The following is a 19,096-nucleotide window of genomic DNA, read 5'->3' on the forward strand; positions in this document are numbered from 1 at the left end:
CTGATTAGAACACATTCATAGCCGATTATTCTAAGCATTCGGTTCTTGGTTAACATCGTGCAAACCCGATTTAACATCTACCATTTTCTAATCATTCACAACAAGCCGATTTTATGATCATTCAATCTATTCATGTGAGCCGACAATCATACAATTTTACTAGTTATTCATGTAACAAACAGAGGTTATAATATCATCAAACAAGATCATAAACCACTAACCGATGCTAGATGATGTAAGAACAATTCCAACACAGCGAGCCGGCTTCGAGAGAGAAAGAGACGAAAGAGAGGAGAGCTAGGGTTATGTGTGTGTGATGTGAATTGTAACAAATGAGACAAGAGCCAAGTTCCTAAGGTGTTTACACGGTATAAGGGGTGGGCCGAACCCTCTCATGGGTTGCCTCTAAGTTCCGGTTACAAGTTCTACGGCCCAAAGGCCTTATGTGATTCGAGTGGGTGTGTTGTGCGGTTGGGTTGTTTATAACATACATACGTGCACTCATAAAACACAAAACACAAAATCATAACGTCACATCATTCGTAATAGTTCACACCAGCGTATAATGTTACACAGAAGTGGGCTCGAATTACGAGTTGTCACAGTATCCCCAACTAAAAGGAAATTTCGTCCCGAAATTCGCTAGTTGCATCAACACTAGGTTCGCTAGGTTTTGACTGGTCTTCGGGGAACAAATGTGGATACTTAAGTTTCATCTGGTCCTCGCGTTCCCACGTGAACTCTGGACCACGTCTTGAGTTCCAACGAACTCTCACAATCGGTATACGGCTGTGTTTACGAACTTTAACTTCCCGATCCATAATCTCAATTGGTTCTTCGACAAACTGCAATTTGTCGTCTATCTTCAACTCTTGAAATGGTACTACTAGTGTTTCATCAACCAAACACTTCTTTAGCTGCGATACGTGAAATACATCATGGACATTACCCAACTCAGCCGGTAATTCCAACCTGTAAGCCACCTTTCCAATTCGTTCTAGAATTTTGAACGGTCCCACATAACGAGGGTTTAGTTTGCCGCGTTTCCCAAAACGCACCACACCCTTCCAGGGTGAAACCTTTAACATAACGCGGTCATTAACTTCAAATTCCAACGGTTTACTACGCTTGTCAGTGTAGCTCTTCTGTCGGTCACGAGCTGCGGCCATACGGTTTCTGATCTGCACAATGCTTTCCGATGCTTCAAGAACAAACTCAGGGCCTGTAATCTGGCTATCACCCACCTCATGCCAACAGAGAGGTGAACGACATTTTCGTCCGTACAGTGCTTCGAACGGAGCTGCCTTAATACTTGAATGGTAGCTGTTGTTGTAGGAGAATTCTATCAACGGTAGGTGCTTCTCCCATCCTTTTCCAAAGTCGAGTACGCATGCCCGAAGCATATCTTCAAGTGTTTGGATGGTGCGCTCGCTTTGACCATCCGTCTGCGGGTGATAAGCGGTACTCATGTCGAGTTGGGAACCAAATGATTTATGCATTGACTGCCATAACTCTGAAGTGAAACACGGATCACGGTCTGAAATGATAGAAGTTGGCACTCCATGCCTAGAAACCACTTCCTTAAGATACACTGCTGCCAACTGAGAAAATTTGTCTGTTTCCTTGATTGCTAGGAAGTGTGCTGATTTCGTGAGGCGATCAACAATCACCCAAATAGTGTCGTTCCTAGCCTGAGTTCTTGGTAGTCCTGTTACGAAATCCATAGCGATCTGCTCCCACTTCCATGTGGGTATTTCTGGTTGCTGCAGTAGACCTGAGGGCTTTTGATGTTCTGCTTTGACTTTAGCACAAGTCAAACATTTGCTGACGTAGGTTGCTATATGAGCCTTCATGCTAGGCCACCAGTACGTAGTTTTTAAGTCAGGGTACATCTTATCTGATCCAGGATGTACGGAGTAACGTGACTTGTGTGCCTCTTCCATTACAAGTTCCCGTAAGTTGCCAAAGAGTGGAACCCAAATGCGTCCAGTTACGTAGTAGGCGCCGTCTCCCTTTTGTTCTAGTCGTTGTCTCGAGCCACGTAAAGCTTCAGCTCGAACATTCTCTGGTTTCAATGCTTCTAACTGAGCATCCCGTATCTGGGAAGGGAGATTGGACTGAATCGTGAGTTGTAATGCTCGCACGCGCCTAGGTGCATTATCCTTTCTGCTGAGGGCGTCAGCTACAACGTTCGCCTTGCCCGGATGGTACTTGATGGCACATTCATAATCGTTCAATAATTCCACCCATCGTCGTTGTCGCATATTCAACTCTTTCTGGTCGAAGATGTGCTGGAGACTTCTATGGTCGGTGTAGATGGTGCATTTGGTACCGTACAGATAGTGCCTCCAAATCTTCAACGCAAACACCACCGCTCCTAACTCCAAGTCGTGTGTCGTGTAGTTCTTCTCGTGCACCTTCAGCTGACGAGAAGCATAAGCTATTACCTTCTCCGTTGCATCAACACGCAACCAAGACCCTGAATTGACGCGTCACAATATACCACAAAATCTTCGGTGCCCTCTGGTAAAGACAAGATCGGTGCACTGCAAAGTTTCTGTTTTAACAATTGGAAGGCCTCTTCCTGCTTCGTTCCCCAAGAGTACGCCGTGTTCTTCTGTGTTAGTGAAGTGAGAGGTTGCGCGATTTTTGAGAAGTCTTTAATAAACCTTCGATAGTATCCAGCGAGACCAAGAAATTGACGCACCTCAGACGGAGTCTTTGGTGCCGCCCAATTCTTAACTGCATCCACCTTCGCAGGATCCACATGTATCCCTTTCTCGTTAACAACATGCCCAAGGAAGTGTACTTCTCGAATCCAAAAGTCACACTTAGAAAATTTCGCATACAATTGTTCCCTTCTCAAAAGTTCCAAAATGAGACGTAAGTGACGCTCGTGATCTTCCTTGTTCTTGGAATAGACTAAGATGTCGTCAATAAATACTATAACAAACTCGTCGAGGTATGGCTTGCATACGCGGTTCATGAGATCCATGAAAACTGCTGGTGCATTGGTCAATCCAAACGGCATGACCAAAAACTCATAGTGTCCGTAGCGCGTTCGAAAAGCCGTCTTGGGAATATCCTCTTCCCTGACCCTTACCTGGTGATAACCCGACCTTAAGTCGATCTTTGAATAGAAACTCGACCCTTGTAACTGGTCGAACAAGTCGTCGATGCGTGGTAACGGATAGCGGTTCTTAATGGTCACCTTGTTGAGCTCTCGATAGTCGATACACATACGGAATGACCCGTCCTTCTTCTTTACGAACAAAACTGGGGCTCCCCAAGGCGAAGAACTGGGTCGAATAAAGCCCCTGTCCAACAACTCCTGCAGTTGATTAGACAATTCCTGTAACTCTCCTGGTGCTAACCGGTAAGGAGCTCGAGCAATTGGAGCCGCTCCTGGTGCAAGATCAATCTGAAATTCTACTTGACGGTGAGGAGGTAATCCTGGTAGCTCCTCTGGAAATACATCAGCGAATTCTCGCACCACTGGTAGATTCTCGATCTTACTTTCTTCAGACTGAGTGTTGGTAACTAGCGCTAACAGTGCAGGATACCCCTTTTGTAGATACTGTTGTGCACGCATGGCCGTGATAATCCCAACCATCGTCCCACTACGATGCCCTTGAACTAACAGTGACTCTCCATCAGGGAGAGGAATACGCACAATCTTCTCCTTACATAGAATTTCTGCTTGGTGCTTAGACAACCAATCCATGCCTACCACTATGTCAAAACTACCGAGCGTAACGGGAAGGATGTCAATATCAAACACCTGACCCACGAGATCTAGTTTGCACCCGAAAAGGACGTTCGAGGCTTCTATCGTTTTACCATCTGCTAGTTCTACTACTTGTTTAACCTCTAAGGGTGTTGGGGTTATCCCTAATCGTTGACTAAACTCTAGGGACACGTAACTCCAATCGGCACCCGAATCAAATAATACAGAAACAATACGATTGTTAACAGGAAACGTACCAGTTACAACGTTGCCGTCATTCCTGGCATCCCCTGCTCCAAGCTGAAACACTCTGCCCCGAGCACCATTACCCCCGTTGTTGCCGTTGTTGTTGTTGTTGTTGTTCCCAGCATTGTTGTTATTCGGGCGGTTGTTGTCGTTAGCGTTCTGGTTTAACTGAGGGCAATCCCGCTTAAAGTGACCCTCGTCACCGCACTGATAGCACCCCTTTCTGAAACCCTGGTTCTGCTGGGGTGGTTGCCCCTGTTGCCTCTGGTTTTGCTGGTTCTGTTGCTGCTGGTGTTTGGGTTGTGAGGTCCTACAATCCCTGGCCTCATGGCCTGGCTTACCACACTTGTTACACGTCCGACCACACGGCCCCCAATGATGATAGCCACATTTGTTACACCGTGGCTTTCTCCCTGCATATGAACCCTGGCTGTGGCCACTTCCCTGGCCTTGATTGACAGAAGACGACTGGCTGACGTTGCGGTTGCTGTTGTCTGGCCTTTTCTGAGTCTGACCAGCACTGGATGCTTTGTCGTAGTCGCTCCACTTTCGTTTGTTATCATTGGCAGATGTAGTAGCAGTGGGTGTCGCAGCAGCAGTGGCTGAAATGCGCGGAGGTAACGAATCGCTTTCCACCTCTTGATCCACAATCTTATGAGTCAGACGAACGATCTGTGTCAAATCATTGAGATAGGCTGCAGTGACCAAGCTCTTCACACGCGGAGGCAACCCTTTGATGAATAACTCAATCCTCCGGGACATAGGCCGAGACAAGTTCGGGCACATGTCGGCCAGCTCGTACGATCGCTTCACATACGCTTCGACTTCAGATCCAACCATCTTCAAGTCGTAGTATTCGTTTTCCAACTTCTGGACCTCGTCCCGAGGACAGTACTCCTCCCTGATCAGTTCTTTAAAGTCTTCCCAAGTTATGGCATTCGCTGCCTCGATGCCCAACAACTGTACTTGGGCGTTCCACCATGTTAGGGCACCATCAGCCAAGGTACCCGCAGCATATTTCACCCTGTCCCCAGCAGGACAGTTGCAGATAGCAAACACAGACTCTGCTTTCTCGAACCATCTTAGAAGTCCCACAGCCCCTTCAGTCCCGGTGAAGGTCTGTGGCTTGCAGTCCATAAACATTTTGAATGTACACGCAGGCTGGTTAGGTTGAGGTTGCGCTTGTTGACCTAATTAACGGGAGGAAACACATTATAGGAATGAAAAGACGTGTACGTGGTATAAGAGTAAAGAGTACTTGGTACATTCCGTACCAGCTTGATAGGCTGCCAAAGCCTCAGCCACGCGGGTATTGATTAGGTCATTCAACTCAGCCTGAGTCATGTTGATGTTGCCACGTCCGTGTCCTCGTCCACTCATGTTTCTATAGTTGGGAATAAACCGATTTAGAAATTGAAACGGAACAGGAGTCAAGTATCATACTGATATTCACGTACTACTTAGTTCACACATAGTAAGGCAGAACCCTTCTCACGCTCGACAAGCCTCACTGGGACTTGCATGCACCCCGCGTTATTATTAAGTGTGCACCCATAATAATAAGGCGATTTGCATGTTCATCTCAGAGCCTCTTAGCTTGCGCTCGAAGTTTCCCCCATTCAAATAACACAACAGACGGTATTACAGGTCTATGATCTACATGAGTCAAAGGGTAGTGTCACACTATCAAGTCACTATGGTATTATACGTTTCAGTCCATATACGTTGTGAGTGTGTGACTGCTAAGCTAGTAATGTATAAAGTGAGAGAGAAACGAACCTTGCAATCTGGTGCTGAGTGTCATGATCGATTTTCGAAGACGTTCGGTTATAGTCTGGTTTTACAAAACGTTTTAAAACCTAGTTCACTATAACCAGTGGCTCTGATACCAACTGTAACACCCCCGCAATCCCACTTACGGAAATCCCGCGAGGCGTGTTACGCATCAGAGTTCGAGCCACCAATCACATTGAACCAATAGTAAATACTTAAATAAAATATAATATCAAATCCCAAAGTATTGTGTAGCGGAAGCATTTAATAAATCGTTTAGCAATTGTTTCATAATAATTAAAACCAAAGTTTCCAATGTAAATAAATCCAAGAGCCTCGATCCATGACCACTCCAGCACTCCCAGATAGCAAGTCCATGTTCCAAGTGTTAATGACCTACAAGCATGCAAACAAGTGTGTCAGACTACGCTGGTGAGTTCAAGGTGTTATTACGCGTTGTGTTACCGGATATATGTTAATACGATTCAATGATATGTTACGATGTTGCTCAAGATAGATTACCCTAGGGACTACGCCCTTACGTAACCGAGGAGTGTGCCTCTTAGCAACCCACTATGTTGTTCGGTTAGTTACCCTAGGGGAACCGCCCTTACGTAACCGAGGAGTGTGCCTCTAAACAACCATAGTGAACCCAGATAATTAGTACCTAATAGCGCTATCAACTAATTACCCCCATTGCCCTCCAGGCAATAACCAAAACCGATTAAGTTGTTTACCCAATGTTTCCCTTCCAAATGTTTACCAGTTGTCCCAAACCACCGGGACGCATGCTTGAGAAAATGCAATGAACTCACCTGGGGTTGCTCGGTATGATACACAATAGTTCAATTAAGCTACAAAGTGATCAACCCCGTCCTAGCATGTTTATCATACGAGTCAGGTTTGTATTCAAGTATTGCATGTTTGTTCTACACGTATCGTAACAAGTTGTACAAGTATTCGACATCGCATTCCACGTATAGGTATCAGCATATACAATCACGTAAACAGGCATCACGTAAACAGACAGTGTCCAAGTGTTCAGCCCAACCTGTTGGGCTCGTATTGTGCAGGCCCAATAACAGCATGTACGGTTACATGGTCTCGAGTCGCAACAAAGAAAGGTCCCGAGTCGCAACCAGCGATCTCGAGTCGCAACGAGGGGTTTCGGCTAGGCAAGATCCGGTTACGAGTCGCAACGGGACTCGCAACCCCGGTCTCGGCTTGTCATGGTCTGGTTACGAGTCGCAACCGGACTCGCAACCTCGGTTGCGACTTGTGCTGCTTGTGCTAGTGTTGAGGTTTCGAGTCGCAAGGGCTGGTCTCGACTCGCAACCCGTGTCCAGATCAGAATGTAACCAATTTCCTACTTTCCATAATTCACAGCTCTTAACAGTTTCCGAAATTTTAGCAAACATCTAAGGCAGTTTCACAATTCGAATCAAATGGCAATTATTCCAAATTCATGCATATCTTAACATCATCAACAGGAACAATTTGTCATCATTATACAGAACATATGATCGGATCATGTGCTGACAATTACATAAACTATCAACTACAACATTCATACACATTCAAATACATAAGCGGATTCAAGACTATCAAATACATAGACTGATTAGAACACATTCATAGCCGATTATTCTAAGCATTCGGTTCTTGGTTAACATCGTGCAAACCCGATTTAACATCTACCATTTTCTAATCATTCACAACAAGCCGATTTTATGCTCATTCAATCTAATCATGTGAGCCGACAATCATACAATTTTACTAGTTATTCATGTAACAAACAGAGGTTATAATATCATCAAACAAGATCATAAACCACTAACCGATGCTAGATGATGTAAGAACAATTCCAACACAGCGAGCCGGCTTCGAGAGAGAAAGAGACGAAAGAGAGGAGAGCTAGGGTTATGTGTGTGAGATGTGAATTGTAACAAATGAGACAAGAGCCAAGTTCCTAAGGTGTTTACACGGTATAAGGGGTGGGCCGAACCCTCTCATGGGTTGCCTCTAAGTTCCGGTTACAAGTTCTACGGCCCAAAGGCCTTATGTGATTCGAGTGGGTGTGTTGTGCGGTTGGGTTGTTTATAACATACATACGTGCACTCATAAAACACAAAACACAAAATCATAACGTCATATCATTCGTAATAGTTCACACCAGCGCATAATGTTACACAGAAGTGGGCTCGAATTACGAGTTGTCACATTGACTCTTCATTCATATCCAACACCTGATCGACCACTTTCTTTAACAACTCAGACTCATGATTAGTGTCAGACGCTGTGAATGTGACATCAATATTATCTGATAATCATCAATGATTTCTGACTTTAACTTGAAGTTGAGAGCCTTATTTACACGTTCCTCATTTGGCTTTCTAAGAGAATAACTTTCATAGATCGGGGGCGGACATCTGTTATACTTGACACTTTGTTTCTTACCAGTATCAGTATCTTCAGTCTTTTCCTCCTTGAATGCTTCAAGACCTGCAACATTAGGATACACACGATCAATCAAATAATCACACGTTGTATAACTCAACAGTAATCGTTTAATCCTTTCACTCTCAATCTTCTCAAGTTCCAACTCCTGCTTCAGCTTAGCACAGTCTTCAATATACTCATTTATGATCTTCTGTTTCATCATTAATGTTGAGCTCATTTTTGACATAGCAGCATCAATTTCTGAGTTTGTCTTTTTCAGACTATCAACTGTTTTGTTCAGCACATCATATGATTCTTTCACATACTTCACATCAGACAACAAATTTTCTTTCAACACTTCCAGTTCACAGATCTTCTTGTCTTTCTCCTCACAATGTTTGCAAGACTCCAAACATTTCAGACAAGGTTTAACGACTCCAACTATCTTTTCAAGCTCGACAGTCTTTTCAACTTCAACAATTTTTTCTACCTCGACGATTTTCTCAACATCGACAATTTTCTCCACTTCTACTAATTTTTCAACCTTAACAATTTTCTCTATCACTTTCTCTACTTCAACGATTTTTTCTACTACTTTTTCAGTCACTGATTCAACATTTGCTTCTCTAGCTACTGTCTTTTCCTTTTCATCAGCTAGTATTCTTGTTTCTTCCAGCTCTCTCCTCAATCTGGCAATCTTCTTCTTATTCAGCAACTCAACTTTATCTGCAAAAAACAAATTGAAATTGTCAGGATCTATACCTTTTCTTGCTTTGTTAAGATATTCTTCCTCATCATCGGTATCAATATCACTTCCTAGATCTGGAAATATCGGGATTCTTTTCTGACTAGAATTAACCTCATCTTCACCCAGAATTCTAGCAACAAGACCTGAACCTGGTGGAATGTATTTATCCCAGCTAAACCCTTCAGCCACTTTCTCATCATCTTGATCAATGATACCAAAATAAGCTTTCTTATTTGCATCTTCGATCATTCTAGCATGAGTAGTTTTTGGTTGAGCAGGAACATATTGTGGTGATTGAGTAATCTGATGAAAGATTGACTTTTGATAATAATTGTTCTTTCCAGACTGATCTTGTCTTCCATCAGCTTCTTTGTTCTTGCATTCACGTTTAAAATGACCTTTTTCTCGACATTTGAAACATGTAACCTTTGATTTGTCAAAACCTATCGGTGAATTAGACAATTCATGAAGGTCATTTCTTCCAGTGACTTGTGTGAATTTTTCTGCTCTTCGAACAGCACTGGCTAAACACCACTTTACATCCATCAACTCAAGTTCTTCAGCATCAATCTGGTCATAATCTTCTTTTGTAAGCATCAGATTTCCAATCTTGCTAGCAATCAAGCTTTCGTATGATTCCAACATAGCAACGAGTGATGCCATGTGTTGCTTGGCTATTTCTGGAGACAAATTTTGACCATTTTGATGTGTTCAAAGTGACGTTGCATTGAAGATTTGTCGAATTCTATCGTTGAGGACTTGGTGTTGTATGATTTGGATCAAAGCTTGAATACGAAGACGAAGATCCACCACTCTGAGTTACATTACTACCCTTTGTTCCGGATGAGCTGTCAGCACTAAAACCAGTTTGGATCTTTGGACTTGGTGTGGTTTCAAATTTGTTTCCTCTGTAATATAAACTGACATCTTGTTGAGCATTTGGATTCTTCATGATTGTCGTTTTCTGAATATCCAACTCATGCTCTTCAATATTTTGAATAAACTGTGCCAGATTCATATCATGAGTTTTTCTCATATGTTTTATGATTAACAAATAAGTACCCCATTTCTGCTGTGGTAATGCATCAGCAAGTTTATCAACCCATTCATCATCATCCTTCTTGATATCCAACCTCCCCATTTCCAAAACTAGATGACAATATCTATCAATCGTCATTTTTGTTGTTTCATGATCAAAAGCTACAAACATGTCAAATGATTTCTTCAATAAAGCCTTTTTGTTTTTAATCATATCCGCACTTCCTTTGAACTTCTGAATCAACGCATTCCAAATTGACCTGGCTGTACCATCATGTTGAAGCAAAACAAAGATATCTTCCTTTACCGCTTGTTGTAGAAGACTAATCATCATTTTCTCACTTGTATAGTTCAATTTATCACTCTCTGAAAAATCACAAAAAGCTTTTTCAAGCCCACGCTCATTTTTCGGTTTCTCGTAGTCTTTGTTTAAAGCACACCATGCGTCAAACTTATATGCTTGCACCCAGTTCTCAAATCGATTCTGCCAACCTTTGAAATCTTCAATGAACATTAGCTTAGGTGGTTTTTGGTAAGTTCCTGTCTCATTCTCACTGTACAATGTTTTGGCAGCAGTAACAGGAGTAATCGGTGTCGCAAACGCATTGTAAAATTCCTCTTCTATGTTTCGGCAAAATTTTCACAAAATCACACGTTCAAACGAAATATCAATCCAAGCGAAAATACTTCTCAAACGAAATTACCTGCACAACACTTCAAACGAAATTATAAGTTTCAAACGGAATACCACTCTCAAACGGAATTAGTAATTCCACGCGGAATTACTCACACGAAATTATACTTTGAAACGAAATAAACTATTTCAAGAGAAATCAGGTAATTTTTTGTGTGAAAATGTCAAACGAAATTACAGATTCAAGCGGAATTAGTTAATCCCGTGCGGAATTAGGTAATTTCGTGTGGAACGGTTCAAACGAAATTACACTTTGATGCGAAATTAGAAATTTCAAGCGGAATTAGGTAATTTCGTTTGAAATCAAGCTGTGATTCCGTACGGAATTATGCTGACGTTATCAAATTCGATATGATTTTCAAACGGAATTATTAATTTTAACACTTTTTGATTGAATTAAGGTCCAATTCTCTCAAGGATTCATTAAAACACTGTTTCGCACTTAATATGTGAAATTCAAGACATTTAGACCGTTAAATCTTGTGAATTTAGAAAAAGAAGGTGTAGAAGACAGATTTTAAGGCTGTTTTGGAAGAACTCTTCCTCCTGAGCTCTGATACCACTTGTAGGATCGATCTGTGACCCAAACGAGTCAATCAGAAGAGTTCTAATCTGTTTCAAAGGCGGAAACGATGAAACAGACTTGGAAAACAACTTGTTTCACACTTAATTGTCTTGGTTTATTGATTTCACAGCTTTTCAGATCAGTAGACACATCGGCAGCACTTCTGTCACACCCTGACTTTTGCAGAAGCGTGGTTATTTGGTGTGACTTCTTAATACCATAGCAATCAATCACAACAATGCTATATGTTAAAAACATGAGATGCTTACCCATTAAAAGAGTTTAGAAAACTACCATAATACCATTGTTGAAAATATCAATACCAAATAAAGTTACAAACCGTGACATGTTTAAACGAGTTTACAAGACTCAACAAAAGTACTTAAATAAAACCTGAGCTTAGAGACGTGTATCCCGTCCAGGATTAAGATACACCCTCTAAACTCGACAACCATGGATAACATCTTTTATTCAAACTCAGCTTGACGACACATGCATACCCTTCCAGATCCACTAGTTTCCTGAAATACATGTAGTTTGAAAAATCAACAAAAGTTGAGCGAGTTCATGTGTATGTGAGTATGTATAAACCTTTAAAGTATGTCTGTATGTATGAAAGTCCCTGGTATGTAGCAATTAAGGAAAAAGAGATCAATTAATGTGTAGCTAATACATTAATAAGTGACATGGCCTAGGAAGCACTCAAACCTGTATGCGTATTTCGTACCGGCCCCTCCGGCGGAACGACATAGTCACCACATACAGCCAACTCGCAGGCCCATGGGTGGGGCTCGCAACACCCAATAGATCTATCACTCATGTCCCTCGGTCCTTATACAAGGATTAATGGTCTTAAGACAATATCCTACCCATTCACGTGATCTAACAGTACATTCCTTAGCTAATCATACCATGTATAAAACGTTTGTAATCAGTATGTAACATGTATTTCACCCCCGAAGTTGTAAAACTAAAAACAGTTAAAAGAAAAGGGGGACATGAACTCGCAGTATTGCGTCTTCAGTATGTGTAGCCCAAGTCTCCTCAGCAAACAACACGACTACCTACAGTGTACTAACGTCTATTAAACGAACGGGCCGTGCCTTTGCTTAGTATGAAGGTTTTTGAGTTACGTTTCTTGTGTTCCCAATATTATTCCAAGTTATAATTATTTGTTAAAATAATAAATATTTTAACTTGAATTTTTGGAATAATTTGTTAAACATTTTTTTTGTGTAGTAATACTTCTCATGTATTTGTATTCGTATTTCCTTCCCAAGGATGGGGGTATCTCATACACGTGTATTCATATTTTTTTTTGTATGTGTGTCTTTAGCCTTGTATTGGCGTCGTATTCCGGTGTATTATTCCTAATTAAAAATATACCAATATATTCCCAATATATATTTCCAAAACAATATATTTTCAAGTCTCACTTAGAAAATATATATAACGTATTTGTCAAAAATAATGAATTCCAAGAAAATATATTTTTCCCAACAATCATATATTTTCTTAATATACCTAGGAAAATATATTTTTAACTACCCAAAAATAATATATTTTCTCTATGTCGGAAATAAGATATACTTGGTAATATGTACGAAAATCGTATTTTCACTCCTTTCGTTTCCAAAATATTACTTGCCACAAATATATTTATAAGAGTATTTTCCGGAATATTTCATAAGTTACGTTTTATCGTTCGGCTTTACAATATTAAGTGTTTAACTTATATTTCATTCCTTGTGATTTTTGGTATTATCTTGGAGTTGTAAATGTCATGGTATTTTGTTAAGTTATATTATTTTGCCCAAAAATAATATAACTATTCCACAAAATAAACAAATATCCATACAAGTGTCTTAGTATAAAATATATATTCTAAATATATATATTTATCCATTTGTATTTACAAAAACCAACCTCCGATACTTGTATTTTGTTACAAAAATTATGGCGAGGTTTATATTTGAAAAGCATAGTTTAAAATGCACTAGAAAACACTTGTCTAGAAAATATTTTCTAAGTGTTGGAATTTTTAGAAAATTTCGCCATAGTCTCCTTTGTAAACGGAGGTGTCCATGCTAATAAGCATATCGTTTTTCTTTTCGAAAAATCATTCAAATCAATCAACAACAAGTCACTAAGCAATATTACACTTACCAAGTGCAAAACTATTCCTATTTAATATACAACATGAACTTGATGTTTTATAAAAACGCGTAGTAACTTAGTGGGGTGTTTAGTGGGTTTAGTTACCATCCAAAGTGTGTTTACTTTTGTTAAAATCTCATTCTCGGGATTTTTAGATGTTCACAACTTGTGAACTTATTTTACAAAAATATCTATTTACAACATTTTCTTGTTTCACTTGCATCCTTATACTCATTTTATTTCCAAAAAAAAAAAATAATGTAAGTGCAAGAAAAGTTATGATTCTTCAAAAACCGTCTTTTTAACTTGGTTTGTTTAGAAAAATCATTCTCAAGTCTTGGATTTACAAGATTACTAGTTCACTTGGTTCATTATTTTCCAAGAAAAATCATCCTACTTTCAAGTTCATGTCTTCACTAGTGGGTGGATGATTATTTCACAATCATCTTTAACTTGTTAAACTATGTTTTTAATCATAACTTAACAAGTTTCATATGATGACTAACCATCATATTACTAGTAATCATCAAGAAATCATCAACACATTCAAACAACATCATACTATCATTATTTCATCTTGTTCCTTCATCTTTAAGCTTATGTTTCATGATTCAAGATTCATGTCTTTTAGTGTTCATATGATTTCAACATATTATACCTATTAACCACCAAAAATATGAAGTAAACAAGGGTTAACAAGAAGCTTTGTTGGTGCAGTTGTCTGTCGACTACATCTTCGTTCGAGTCTTAGGATAGGGCAAATTGTATAGTGAACAGTAAACGAGAAATCATGTTGCTTATTGGGCTTTAGATAGCTTTTGTGGCCCAATTAGATGGCAGGATCGCTCATATGGCATTTGAGCTGGACCGCTAATATGTCATTGGGCTGGACCGCTTATGTGGCAAGTGTATGGGTCGCTTATTGGACCAGACCTTATAAGCGATCCCCAATGTCTATATATAGGGGTCCATATGAGCGATCCAGGTAGAGAAGTTAGTGTGCGTAAAGGCGAAGCCCTGTCCATTTGTCTCCATGAGCTTGTAATCAGTCAGTGAATCAATAAAGGAGACGTTAAAGTGTGAAATCAAGCTTTACAAAGACTAATTCAATGAATTCCGCCTCTGAACTAGTCTAAGTTCTCTTCTGAACGACTCATTGGGTCAGCAAACGATCCTACATGTGGTATCAGAGCTCAGGAGGAAGAGTTCTTGCCGTTTAGCTCGATTTTCACTCGAAATTCTCACTTCTACACCTTCTTTTTCTGGTTCGACAAGATTTCACGGTCCGTTTTGGCTGATTTTTGAGCATGTTGTGCGAAATGTGTTGATTAAAAACCCTACCAAGTTTCAGCTCGAAATTCCAAGCCGTTTGGAAGATATCGAGGTTTTTTGGTTCGAAATCGCGAAGGAAACAGGTCTGGATCGCTCAAAATTACACTCTGGACCGCTTTTGTGAACATATTAGGCTGGTTCGCTCGATCGGACTGCTCAAAAATCTTGGATCGCTCGAAAGCTCGCTGGATCGCTCGAAATTGTTGTTTAAAGTTGTGGACCGCTCCAATTTTTGTGTCTGAACCGCTCCAAAGTCATCTGGATCGCTCATCTAGATCGCTTTTAGTGAATCGCTTTTGTGTACTTTGTGGATCGCTCGAGTGGACAAAGTATTGTGAACCGCTCGAACTAACCTTTGGACCGCTTATCCGACAAACTTGTCTTGGCCGCTTATCTGATCAACAGTTGTTTCGCTTATTAGTCAACTAATACGTGTTGGGTTTATTTTGTGAAAAATGACGATATTATTCGATGAACAAGAAAACAATAAGCTTGAGGATTTTAATAATTGGTATATGAGAACTATGGATACCGATTATAAAAATGTGAGCTTGGATATTTGGACGAAAAGTTTTGAACTATTCATATGCCAAAAGGAGGAAACGTTGAAGGAGATAGAAAATAGGTTTAAAATCTTAACGGACAATATGTGTTATAGGGGTATTAGGATGTCAAATGATGAATATCTATCAAAATTGACAACTGCTTTACCTGCTAAATGGGATAAGTTTATGGTTGAACTAAAACAGAGAGATTTCTTTCCAGAACTTTTTCCACATCAGTTCTTTAATGAAGTTAGAGCAGAGTGGTATAAGGAAGAAAAGAAACGGAGGGAATTTTTGTCTGAGATGGAAAAGAATTTAAATAAATTGGAGCTGGATGTACTCATTGAAGTTGATAAAAGAGTTTGTGGTTTTCTTGCAACAAAGAGTACTCTGAAATATGATATCAAAAGGAAATGTTATATTGATGATAATATGAATCCTTTTGATTTTGTTAAACTCTTTCGTGCAGGAATCGACAAGATGGAAACGAAGGATGCTCCAAAAGTTGAAGAATCTGTGAAGAATGAAACTTCATGTTCTGAAACAGTATGCTTTGAATGCGACAACTTCAAGACTGAAAATGACAAACTCTTGAAGGATGCGGAAAGTTTGACATCTAAAGTCAAGAAGTTGGATGACGAGAAGCAAGCTGATATTAAACAGATTCTTATGTTACAAGAAGATTGTGAGAAAATAAAAATTGAAAATGACAAACTGTTAAGTAATCTGAACAGTTTGACATTGGAAAACAAGAAGTTGAAAGAAAATGTAAAGGTTTTTGAATGCAAACAGAAATCATCAGAAGATGAAGATTTCTGGATTAAGCTGGAAAACAAAAATCTGAAAGCTAATGAAACAAAATTTCAGGAACAGATAAAAGTTTTGGAAAATGAAAAATCTGTTTTTGAAAATTTGAAACATGAAAATGAAAATACAATCAAGTCTCATTTTGGGAGAATATCTCAGCTTGAAAGTGAAGCTGAGAATTCGAGGAACAGAATTGATGAACTTGAAAAGAAGTTGATCGGTTTTGTGACTTCATCTGACAAGTTGAATATTCCTTGTCCAAAACCAATCAACTCTGTTCCAATAAGTGACGATGTCACAAACTTTGACTCTGTCAAAGTTGAAGATTGTGATGAGACACCTGATGATGAAAATATTAAAAAAGAAAAACAAAAATTGTTTTTAAATTTGAAAGAAAAATTTCAGAAAACTGTTCTAAAATCGACTGAAAAAGGTGAATGTTCTAAACAGAAACCTTTGAAGAAGAAAGTGGAACAGAAACAAAAAGATAATAAAAGTTCATCAGATCGATCATCCAATCAACAGAAAAAATTAAAAAATATAAAAAATGAAAATTCAAAAATTGTTGGTAATAAGTGGTGCAGGTCGGACCACAGTGCTTCAAAGCCAAATCCAGCAAGTTTGAGAAAAGAATATCACCAAGCCAAACAATGCTTTGATCTGAGCGTTTGGACTAAAAATGGTGATAGGTACGATAACAGAGTGTGCTACAGCTGCGGCTATCATGGACACATTGCTGTTAACTGCCGGTATTGGAGTTATGAGACCAGGAGGTGCTTTAATTGCAACATCAAAGGTCACATTGCCAGAGATTGCCCAAGGAAATCTAGTGAAAGATTGAGGGTTAATTCTCAGAAAATGGCAAAGATTCCAGTCAAAGTCAAGCCCCAGGAACAGAAGGTTTTGAAACCTAAAGTTCAAGAACAGTCAACTCAAGAAAAGAAAGTAAAACTTTCACAGGGGCAGAAAGACAGACTGAGAAAAAAGAGGAAGAAGGCAAGAGAGTATCTTGAGAAGATTTTGTCCTCGGGTTCATCTGTTGGAAAGAATAAGAGCTCTGATGAATCAACTTCCTCGATTGCAAAGTCAAGCAAGACAGATTCATCAGATACAAATCTGAGGACAGAAAAAAGAGAGAAAAAGAAGAAAATGGTCGGCGATGAATCTGACAGGTCAAAGTCAGACAAGCCACCTGCAGGCAATGATTCTGGTATGGTAAAACCAGAGGAGCCATTGGTTGAGGTAAAAGTTGAGAATTCTAGTTTAGCAATGGATGATGCAAATTTTCCACCATTGTTGAGCAAGAATTCAAAATCACCCAAGGTCAGTCAGGCTTGGGTGAAATTGTTTAAATAGAAAAACCTGACTTGCCGGAGATCCCAAGATGGTATCATGGATCATGAATCGGCACATTTCTTGAGAAATTTCACTTTGGTGATTTTTCGCCTAAAATGTGGTAAATCAAGGACATTAAGTTGTACTTGATTTTCTACAAATGGTTTATGTTAAAACTGGAAATGTTAAATCTTTAAAAGGTTTGAAGAAAACAAGGTGATGAGATAACCCCGAACCTACAAATAGTTGGAACACAAACTAATTTTCCGGAAAAACCATTTTGATTAAAACAAACTTAAGTGTTTGAAATCATTATGGGAAAATAGTTTGTTGTGAGGGGGAGTTCTGATTGTTTTTGCACAAGAATGGTGAATTGAGGTAATTTACATAATGTTGTCAAATTTTTGTATAGTTTATTTTTTTCAATTTTTTCCTCGGAAAATCAAAATTGAAACATATTTTGATTTTAGGGGGAGTAAGAAAATTTTGAAAAATTTAAAAAAAGTGAAAAATGAAAATGAGTTTTGTTGCAAAAAGAGGAGATGATAGTACATTGGTGGATTATCACAGCATGCTAGAGATTTGTAAATTCAAAATTGTTTTAAACAAGTCTTACTAATGATGTGTCAGTAGGCTTCACACAGTTAGTAAATTGTATTCGAGATATAAACATAAAATCAAACTTACTTATTTTGTGGGGAACACTACTTGGATATATAGGTAACCCCTGAAATCTCGTCTGAAAGGTTTCTTATTCTGGAATACTAGGTTCTTATTCTCAAATGATGTCTGGGGTATTATTCCGGGACTTCTGTTGAACGGTGGTTCTGACCTAGTCCCTGGCTAATACTTGCTTCAATATGCTTGAAACATAGCATAAAGCCCTCAGCTGATTAGACAATAAAATTGATGATCAGTTGTTGTAGCTGAAAAGATCCTCTAAAGGGGACCCACTGCTAAGTCGAAGCTGATATCTCTCTGCTGAACGGAAGTTCTGACCTGAGATCCCTCAGTTCTCGCATTTTTCCCCTAATTTATATACAGATATCATTTGTAGTTATACTTACCTGTAAATCAGAATATTGGGATCTGGATACGGGAGTATATTCAAGAGGTGGGACACTCAAATAAGTCTAAGTTCTAAAACATTAAATACGTATCTTGAATCAATTGAAAATTTGTGTAGAGGTTTAAGTGGACAACAATACTGACAATCAGAAGTAAATTTGTTTTTAACATTTGCTGATTAATCAAGATCAACGGTGTTGGTGATATGTCTCAAAAACCGATATGATCCTCTTGCATAATCTCTCAAAAATAGTGTTTATTTCTGTTTTCCTTTAAATTCAAAAATTCAAAAATATTGTTTGTTTGTTAGATATTTGAAAACTACAAAAAGATTTTCGACAACAGAGTGTGAAGAACTGATATTTGACATTTCAAGTGCTAAACATGTTGAACTTGTGGTTTGAGAGTGTTAAATTGTGAAGATTTGAAATGCAAAATTGGTTCATTAACTTGATGAATAAGTTGAATGGTAACCTACAGTTTGATCTTCATAATTTTTCTTATATGATTTGCTGATTCATTAAGTTGAATTGCAAATTGTATTAGTTTGTAATAGTATGGTTGAGTTTTGCAGGTTTCTGATCCTGTTGCTACAAATAGCCAGGAGATACATCAGAACCAG

The sequence above is a fragment of the Helianthus annuus genome, chromosome 13 (genome assembly GCF_002127325.2).
Source record: "Helianthus annuus cultivar XRQ/B chromosome 13, HanXRQr2.0-SUNRISE, whole genome shotgun sequence".
NCBI lineage: Eukaryota > Viridiplantae > Streptophyta > Magnoliopsida > Asterales > Asteraceae > Helianthus > Helianthus annuus.